Consider the following 11,033-nt stretch of genomic DNA (forward strand, 5'->3'; position numbering starts at 1 on the left):
CACCCCAGATCCATTCATAAATTAGTGGGGGATTATAGAGACGGACGGCCCCAGGAGACATAAGGAGTTGGGTTCTGTCTGCTGCTGAACTGGCCTGGGGGCCAATCTTTGCTCAGGGGGGCCCTCATGGTGTCATTTTCACTAAGGAATATAGTTTAACCCTTTATGTGCAAAAGAGAAAAAAAGAAGTCAGCTCCAATCAGATATCTGCACATGGACCAAGACTCTGGGTCTATGTGCAGAGCAGATATCTGATTGGAGCTGACTTAGTGACCTCTTTTTTTTTCTCTTTTTCACATAAACGGTTAAACTATATTCCTTAGTAAAAATGACCATTCCACACCACACCATGAGGGCCCCCCTGAGCAAAGATTAGTAAATGTGGCCAGTGGTGGCCCCCAGGCCACAGTTCAGCAGACAGACAGAGAGAATCCCTTATTTCTCTCGTCTGTCGTCTAATAATCGATCAGTAATTTAAATAACCCCATTAGTGGGGGATTATTATAGAGACGGGAGACATAAGGGGTTGGGTTCTCTCTGTCTGCTGAACTGTGGCCTGGGGCGACCACCGGCCACATTTACTAATCTTTGCTCAGGGGGGCCCTCATGGTGTGGACTGGTCATTTTCACTAAGGAATATAGTTTAACCATTTATGTGCAAAAGAGAAAAAAAGAAGTCAGCTCCAATCAGATATCAATCTGCACATAGACCAAGACTCTTGGTCTATGTGCAGATATCTGATTGGAGCTGACATAGTGACTTCTTTTTTTCTCTTTTGCACATAAACGGTTAAACTATATTCATGAGGGCCCCCCTGAGCAAAGGGTGACACCAGCCATAGCAACGCCACTGCCTCTATCTGTAAGTCGCTGGAGTGCACGGCAGGCTCGCTTTTCTGAAGGAAGTGGAACTGTGAAGTGTCTGAACTCTGAACGGCTGTACAGTCAGTAGTGGCATGTGACACATGTGGCAATAATAACGTGTCTGCTGGCCTGCAGCCTGGTAAAGACCTGTGTCATGTCATGTGTGATGTGCATCCCAATTATGCCATACATACGTGTACAGATACTGGTCCTGTACTCCTGTGAGGCTGCAAGGCAGGGGTGTGGTGAGGACCACTCCTGAGACTGCATGTGCTTAGGCCTCATGCACACGGCCGTTGTTTGGGTCCGCATCCGTTGCTCCGTTACGTGGCCCCGCCAAAAAAATAGAACATGTCCTATTCTTGTCTGTTTTGCGGACAAGAATAGGCATGTCTACAATGGGACGCCCGTTCCGTTACGCAAATTGCAGAAGGCACACGGGCGGCTTCCGTTTTTTGCAGGTTTGCGGACCGCAAAAAACGGCACAGTCGTGTGCATGAGGCCTTACAGTCCCTAAATAAATAATACTGCAGTAGTAGTTCACTACTCTACGAGGTGTGTGGATTTTTTTTTTTGTGTGTGTGTTGTGGTGGAGGGCGTGATTGCATGCTAGGGTGTGGGAAGGCGGGATCCAGGGGGCCCAAGTAAATTTTTGCCCAGGGTCCAATCAATATTAAAGACGGCCCTGAGGCCACACATCAGGGTGAGGGTGCTGGCGGGGTGTCATGAAACTGTCCCAATATACAGATGACTGGATCTCAGGTTGGTGCAAAACACACCTTACCAGGACACTTGTATGAAGAATGGAAAATCTTCTTCTTTATTGCATATTCTTTTTGCCAGGTAAAAACAACGCATTTCGGGGGTCCAGAGCCCCCTTCATCAGGTTGAAAAGGCTTAATAAACAATAGAATATGTACAACATGTCAGAGGCATAGCTAGAACTGCCAGTCAGTGGGGGCCCCCCACACAAACTTACACACTTCTTCACAAACCCCCTCCTCCTGTGCAAACCCCTCTCATATGGCTATTTTGTGACTTTTTATTTACTGTATTTATTTATTTGCCTCTCATTTTTAGCACAACTTTATTGTTTTTTAACATTTACAGTTGCTGACGGAGTTTATATTCAGCTCAACCCCTTTAAAACCTGCGCTGCAATTGTAATAGACCTGTCTGATTTACCTCTACATATCCACAAGTATTTTAGCCTCTGTACCTTTCATACTGCAGCCATGGACGCAGTCATACATGCACTCTCCACATACATGGACACAGTCATACACGCACTCTCCACATACATGGACACAGTCATACACGCACTCTCCACATACATGGACACAGTCATACACGCACTCTCCACATACATGGACACAGTCATACACGCACTCTCCACATACATGGACGCAGTCATACACGCACTCTCCACATACATGGACACAGTCATACACGCACTCTCCACATACATGGACACAGTCATACACGCACTCTCCACATACTGTACATGGGCGCACTTTCCACATACATGGACGCAGTCATACACGCACTCTCGACGTACATGGACGCACTCTCCACATACATGGACGCAGTCATACACACACTCTCCACATACATGGACGCAGTCATACACGCACTCTCCGCATATATAAACGCACTCCCCACATACATGGACACACTCATACACACACTCTCCACATACATAGACGCACTCACACACGCACTCTCTACATACATGGACGCAGTCATACACGCACTCTCCACATACTGTACATGGGTGCACTCTCCACATACATGGACGCACTCTCCACATACATGGACGCAGTCATACACACACTCTCCACATACATGGACGCAGTCATACACGCACTCTCCACATATATGAACGCACTCCCCACATACATGGACACACTCATACACACACTCTCCACATACATAGACGCACTCACACACGCACTCTCTACATACATGGACGCAGTCATACACGCACTCTCCACATACTGTACATGGGTGCACTCTCCACATACATGGACGCACTCTCCACATACATGGACGCAGTCATACACACACTCTCCACATACATGGACGCAGTCATACACGCACTCTCCACATATATGAACGCACTCCCCACATACATGGACACACTCATACACGCTCTCTCCACATACATGGATGCACTCTCCACATACATAGACGCACTCATACACACACTCTCCACATACATGGACGCAGTCATACACGCACTCTCCACATATATGAACGCACTCCCCACATACATGGACACACTCATACACGTACTCACCACACACTAGGATGCACTCATTCATGCATTCTCCACATACATGGACACACTCATACAGGCACTCAACATATACATAGATGCACTCATACACGCACTATCCACATACATGGATGCACTCTCCACATACATAGACGCACTCATACACACACTCTCCACATACATGGACGCAGTCATACACGCACTCTCCACATATATGAACGCACTCCCCACATACATGGACACACTCATACACGTACTCGCCACACACTAGGATGCACTCATTCATGCATTCTCCACATACATGGACACACTCATACAGGCACTCAACATATACATAGATGCACTCATACACGCACTATCCACATACATGGATGCACTCTCCACATACATAGACGCACTCATACACACACTCTCCACATACATGGACGCAGTCATACACGCACTCTCCACATATATGAACGCACTCCCCACATACATGGACACACTCATACACGTACTCACCACACACTAGGATGCACTCATTCATGCATTCTCCACATACATGGACACACTCATACAGGCACTCAACATATACATAGATGCACTCATACACACACTCTCCACATACATGGATGCACTCTCCGCATACATAGATGCACTCATACACACACTCTCCACATACATGGACGCACTCATACACACACTCTCCACATACATGGATGCACTCTGCACATACATAGACGCACTCATACACACACCCTCCACATACATGGACACACTCATACATGCGCACACCATATACATAGATGCAGTCATACACACACTCTCCACATCCATGGATGCATTCATACACACAGTCACCACATACATGGACGCACACATATACAATGCACATATATAGACACCCAGCTTTCCTGCTGTACCTCTCCCCCATACTCTAATGCCTCTGCACTTGTGCCATGCAGGATAGCAAGGAAGCTGGATGACATCTCATGATATAATTCAACCAGCTTTCCTACTGTACTGCAGGTCACATGTGCACAGTCTGGGAAAGCTGAATATAACCCCAGTTCTACTGCCACTGACATCACTGGTGCAGTTGTGGCAATCCAAATAATGTTCAGCATGCTGGGCATGGAAGGTTCAGGCAGCAGGACTTGTGGGTAGGAAAGGGGGTGGGGATATGCTAGCTCCGCCCACATTTGACAGTCCTGATGCTGGTCACTGTCCATCATCAGAACTGAGGAGGGGGAGAGACGGAGCAATGTCACTGATGTCAGGTCAGTGACAGAGGTGCAAGTGCAAGACTCTGGGCCCGGTACAAGAGAAGTCAGCTGCTCTGACAGGGGCCCGGGTTGACAAAGTACAGTGACTGCTCCCAGGCCCCTTCTGAGCTCGGGCCCTGAAGCAGCTGCTTCCCCTGCTTCCCTGATAGCTACGCCACTGCAACAGGTATTTAAACCCAAAGAACCCGCCAAAAGGAGAATTCCTGGGCAGTCCAGTGGGAGTGGTGCTGTCCCTGGGTGTTTCCTCATTTTCATATAATTAAAAATATAATAATATCAGAAATAATCACCTACATATATATGTAGTTTAAAATGCATAATGGTAAAATATGGTACAAATACAGAGTTTCTCTTTTTATTTATATATTTAATGACAGAAAATGATGTGGTGCGATCACATGACCCTGTCGCTAGGGAGCAGCTGACGCCACTATATTCATAGTTATGGGAGCGCGGATGCCGAAGGGCCGGACGGGAGAAGTTCTTCCGGTCACGTGGTCATTGATAATGAGACCACGTGACCCTATTGCCAGGGAGCATGGGACGCTCATTCTGGCCACAGCCGGAGGCCGGTGTTCTGTCAGAAAACCTTAAATCGTCAGATTCCCTTACCCCACGTGACTTCCAAGGGTGTGCCGGGGGTGTACGCCTCCACGCAAGCGCAGTACCATGGCACAGCGCCTCCGCTCAAGCACAGTACCAGTGAGCGTTGACTTATGGACGCGCGCATGGACACAGCGCGTGTGCTCTCAGGGGTAAGGAGATCTGACGGTCTTTTGTCTTGTTAAATCTCCTTACCCTCACACTGCGCACGCGCGGATTGTAAAATCTCCTTACCCTCACTACACAGGGTAAGGAGATTTTACAATCCACGCGTGCGCTGTGTAAGGGTGTCCGTGCGTGCGTGTGTCCATGAGTCAACGCTCACTGTAATTTTACCTTACCCATGCCCTGGTCCTGCGCTTGCGCGGAGGCACCGTGCCGTGGTACTGCGCTTGCGCAGAGGCGCACACCCCCAGAAGTCACATGGGGTAAGGGAATCTGATGAGGTAAGGTTTTCTGATAGAACACCAGATGAAAGCATGGTTTCCGGTCACATGGTGGCTGCAATTGCAGTTGCTAGAGAGCGAGGGACGCTCAGTCAGGAGGAGGTACGATTGGAACAGGGCTCCCGGTCACGTGGTAGCTGGTTATGCGATCACGTGACCTGGTTGCCAAGAAACGAGGAACGCGGTTATGTTCCTGTCTGAAATATCCTGGTGACCCGGTGGCTTAAAGGGGGTATTATAGATTTAACCATCTAATGATAAATTCAGTGGAGACCATAGCAGGACTGTAAATACCTGAAAGGTACATATAGAGAGGACAAAAACTAAAATATAAGTAGCAGGATACCATATAGTAGATATAGATATTAATAATGATATCAAGGGTATTTTAGTAGGTGTAGATGCATGGAAAATAGAAGGGGGGAGGGTACATATGATCATGGGTGTATACAGACATTAAATAGGGGAGAAAAGGTACATATAGGTATGAACTAGGGTCTATATAGTTATCGTGTCAGGTGACACTTAGAATAGGACATTTAGTAAAGACCCTTTGGTTCCTGTTGGAACTAGATAAATGGGATGAGTGAAACTATAAATGGATTACAAGGAAGGGATACGCTCTGTTAGGATCATGGTAGTGACAATCTGGTGTATTATGGCAATTATTGAAAAGAGGTTTGGCAATTTTAAGGTTATGGTAATGCAAAAAACACTGTGACAAACTGGTTTCAAATGCCTGGGGTAAGGACATTTGTACGCTGCGCTGGGACACGGAGGTGGATGTGGTCGCTGATGGTGCTTGTGAAGGTCCAGGTGCAGGGCGGGAGGCATCCGCCTGCGCCTTCGACAGAGGATTGACCAGCGCATAACACAGGGGAAGAGGAGGCAGTGTGTGACCCGCAGACACAGACTGTGGACCCAGGTGTTCGGCCCACCTATTACGGTGCTTGGATGCCATGTGGCGGATCATGCTGGTGGTGGTGAGGTTGCTAGTGTTCACACCCCGGCTCATTTTGGTACGGCACAGGTTGTAAACTGCTATTCTTTTGTCGTACGCACTTTCCTCAAAAAAGCGCCATACTGCGGAACACCTACCCCTTGGCAAGGGAGATTTCCGCAAGGGGGTGCTCCGTGGAACAGTTGCGGGCCTGTTTGGTGTGGCCTGCCTTCTCCCTTTTGCCACCCCACTGCCTCTTCCAGCCTGTTGCGGTGCAGCAGATCCCTCCCCCTCTGTACTGCTGTCATCGCTCGGCTTTCCACCTTCCCAGGTTGGGTCAGTGACTTCATCGTCCACCACCTCCTCTTCCACTTCCTCACTCTGCTCATCCTCCTGACTTGTTGACCTAACCACAACCTCAGTGATTGACAACTGTGTCTCATCCTCTTCATCAACCTCTTGAGACAGTAATTGCCGTTGACTTATTGGCAACTGTGTCTCATCCTCATCCACCTGATTAAACAGTAATTGTCGTTCCCCACTATCATCTTCTTGTGACTGGGGATGCTCAAGAGTTTGGCAATCAGGGCACAAGATCTGTCCCTCTTTAAGCGTGCTTGGTGAGAGGGTCAAATCAAGGAATGGCGCAGAAAATAGCTCCTCGGAATATCCGAGTGTGGGATCACTTGTTTGCCCAGACTCTCCATCGTGGGAGGAAGGAGGATCAGGGTGAGGATTGTGTTGAGCAGACTCTTGGCTACCGAGACTGGACTGGTGTAAGACAGGGTGGTGCTTAAGCGACTGGAAGCATTATCTGCTGCAATCCAAACGACCACCTGGTCGCACTGGCCTCAAGAGTGGTGTCCTGCGCCGCCCTGCAAACTGGGAGATGAAGCTAAGTATCGTAGATGATTGTTTTTATTGTGCTCTGGCAGCAGGCACAGTTTCAAAGCACCCAGGGCCACGGCCTCTGCGTGCCCCATCAGCATCACGTCCACTTCCCTGTCCCTTACTGCTCGCCTTCTTCATATTAAATGTTATATATGCTTGAAAGTATGTCACATGTATAGTAGCGTAGGATTTGGAAGTGTATGCGCAAACAAATTAAATTTATTTGGGATGTGGAAATGTCACACAGGAGATATCCCGCAGATAATTTCAATGCTGTCACCAGCGGCTAATAAAAAATTACAGGGAATGTCACAGGTATTTGGGATGAGGAAACCTTATACAGTAGAGGTACCATCGGTAATGTCACTGTCCAAAGCGTCTACGTAAAAAGTACACTGTATGTCTGTAATATGTCTCCAATGTAATATTTATGTATGAAATTATACAATGAGGGGCACACCGGAGAAATAAATATATATAATAAGAGGAGTGCAGACCTGGTATCAAAAAGCAACCATGAAAAGCGACAAGAAAAGAAATACCACACTGCAGTCGCACATCCAAAAATAAGACATAATTTTATTTAAACAGACAATTGGACAAAGTTTAAAAGCATGGATGGACTAGGCAAACCCCAAGCATGGGAGAATAATTAAAGTGCAACAGTGCATAAATGATCATGCCAAATGACAAAAATGTCAAAAGAATCCTAGGAAATATACTTATCATGAAGCACAGTAGTAACACATAGAATAGCACAAACCCATCAGGGAGGGGAGCCCAGCAATCCTAACGCGTATCGCCAGTACAAATGCTGGCTTCCTCAGAGATCCATGTTGATGCTAGTAACTGCTAAAACCTTTATAGTTCTGATAATTAAGACATAATCATATGTACCTGTGGTAAAGACAAATGAGGTAGCGGTGGTCTATAGAGAGGGGGGAGAGAGGAGGGCGGTAGCAGGGCATATGGGTTACCTGGGTCCTCCCCGGTGCATGGTCACGCGCAGCTCGGATGCCGGAACAAGTCGGCGTGTTGGAAGGAACACTGCGCATGCGCAAGATGGCGACCAAACCGGAACTCGATGCCGCGATGCGTTCCAAAGACCGGAAACGCAGCACGGCATCGACGTCACAGCCGGTCCCCCATCCGCGTCGAAGCAGCCGCAGGATCGCAGGTGAACAGGCAATGCAAAAAGCGCAATGTGGTGCCTGCGACAATTTGTGACTCAAATATAGACCCTATATAATTAGATCAATGCGATATTCAAAAAATACAAATAAATGAATATATAAGGTATATATAGAAAGAGCGAGTCAGAGGATCTTGCGCAGTGTGTTTGGGGATAATTATGCATGAACACAAGTATGCAGTTAATATAGCTGCATGCCCACAGAAAATAAAAAATAAAAAATAAAAAATAAAATAATAAATCAAAATTATAGTGTGCAAGCAATAATCACAGAATTGTGTATCTGATATATATACAGTCCCACAAAAATATGCATCAATGATAAGTCAGTGATTACATACAGATAATAACATTATGCAATATCAATATTGTGAATTCCGGAATCACAGTATAATCATTATGACATAGTGTGGACCAATCCCCCAAACCATAATTAGGTACCACAAACATGAAGTAATAGATAAATGAATAAAAAACACAGCAAATTCATTAGGTATCAAAAATATATATATATATATAACCAAAAAAGTTGTGTATACAAAAATCACATGGCTACAGCCCCTGTTACCCTAAGTATATAAATACTGTAAATATAATACTAAAGTTAATCATAACAATGCCATTGGGGTAATAGCGAACCTGGTGGCTGCAGACCATGCACCGGGGAGGGTGGAACCAGAAAAGCAAGCGCAAAGTTAAACAGAGAGCATATATATTACTCATATATAAAATGGTAGACAGGTAAACAGCCCACATCATATACTAAAAGTTGTTATTATTGATAAAAATACCAAGTCATACCAGGAAGTACACAAATGTGAAATAAAAATCAAAAAGTGTTGTAATTTTAGAATAATAATAAGTGCATGAAAAAACCGTGCAAAAGGCATCCAGGTGTGATTCCAACTGGGCACCAAAAAAAGAGCATAATGCTTTTATGGGTATGTCCCAGTGGGTGTAAGGAACAAGGAGAGACGGGAACCGTCCCCCATAGCCGAACAGCCACAGAGAAAGTCCACAAAAGGTGAAATAGGATGAACGTGATCCATAAGTCCTCTATTCCCATGTGACAGTCTCGTCCAACCTGCTTGGACCTAAAAGGGAAAAGGAAATAAATAAAAGTAAATAAAGTGAACGTGATGTTAAACCCAATCAACTGGGTAAAGCATAGATCTGTTCAAAAAAGAACAGGACTTATGTGTAATATCCAGTGAAAGTGAGCTCCTCATTAAGGCCACCCGGGGCCTGTGAACCAAGGTTAAAAATCCACCTTGATTCTGAGCGGAGCAGACTTCTGGCTATGTGTGTCCCCCTGATATTGCCTCGAATGATATCCAACCCAACCACCCGTAAGTCGTCGTACCTGCCATTATGGCTATCCAAGAAATGGGTTGCCACTGATGTTAGGGGTTTTTCCCCTTTAGTTCGGTCCCGGTCTGCCAGCCGGATATTTGAGGTGTGTTGCTGTACTCTCTTCCTGAGCTCCTGCATAGTCTGGCCCACATAAATCCTGTTGCAAGGACAAAGAAGGGCGTAAACTACATTTTTAGAACGACAGTTAATATAATTTTTGAGATTCACCCTGTTATTTTCTCCATAAGAAAAGTTGTCAGAATTCAACATAAATTGACAGACATTACAGTCACCACAAGGATATGTACCTTTGGCTATACCTCCCCTACCCGTGGTATTCACAGGTCGTTGAAAGTGACTGCGGACAAGGGTATCTTTGAGGTTTGGAGCCCTCCTTGCTATGATCCTGGGTCTGTCATGCTTTTAAACTTTGTCCAATTGTCTGTTTAAATAAAATTATGTCTTATTTTTGGATGTGCGACTGCAGTGTGGTATTTCTTTTCTTGTCGCTTTTCATATTTATGTATGAAACATATATCAACCTGATTTGGTAATCCTCTCCAAATCTAGTGTATGCTTATTTGGAGTAAAGAACACCCGGAGGACTCATCACCAGGGTTCAACAAGAGTTATATAAAACATTAATAATGCGATTTATTTTCAGTCTTCATAAGAGTTGATTACTTACAGTAATAGTTTAGGAAAAGTCTTAATCTATTGTCCATGAGTAAATGTTGGTAGTCCTTTTAAGTATCATTGTTGAAGGTCAGGAATCCTCTTCTCAAGGCTCCATGTGTCTTCTCTTCATCTTCTCCAGTAATAACAACCCCTCACAGACTTGAGAGTGAGTGTAAGAAGACCCCCCTTGTCTGTCCCTGTCAGTCATTTATACCATAGATACAGGCAAGTCTTTACTAATGTATGGGCTTATACATTGTCATATATGGTAGACTTCAAATATGGGTCTTGACGTTCCTATACAGACCTCCCATTGCCAAGTGTATTACTATAAATGGTGTGTAATGTGTAATGTAATACATACTTTATATTAAATATCAATTAATATTATATCACATATTATTTAACATTTCCCCCTCTTGAGGGTGAGATAATCTTTTCGAACCCACAACATCAAATTTTACAATTATCTTGGACTCTTCATTCTCCTTTTCTTCTTTATAAATTAATTAACTGTCCATCA

The sequence above is a fragment of the Bufo bufo genome, chromosome 3 (genome assembly GCF_905171765.1).
Source record: "Bufo bufo chromosome 3, aBufBuf1.1, whole genome shotgun sequence".
NCBI lineage: Eukaryota > Metazoa > Chordata > Amphibia > Anura > Bufonidae > Bufo > Bufo bufo.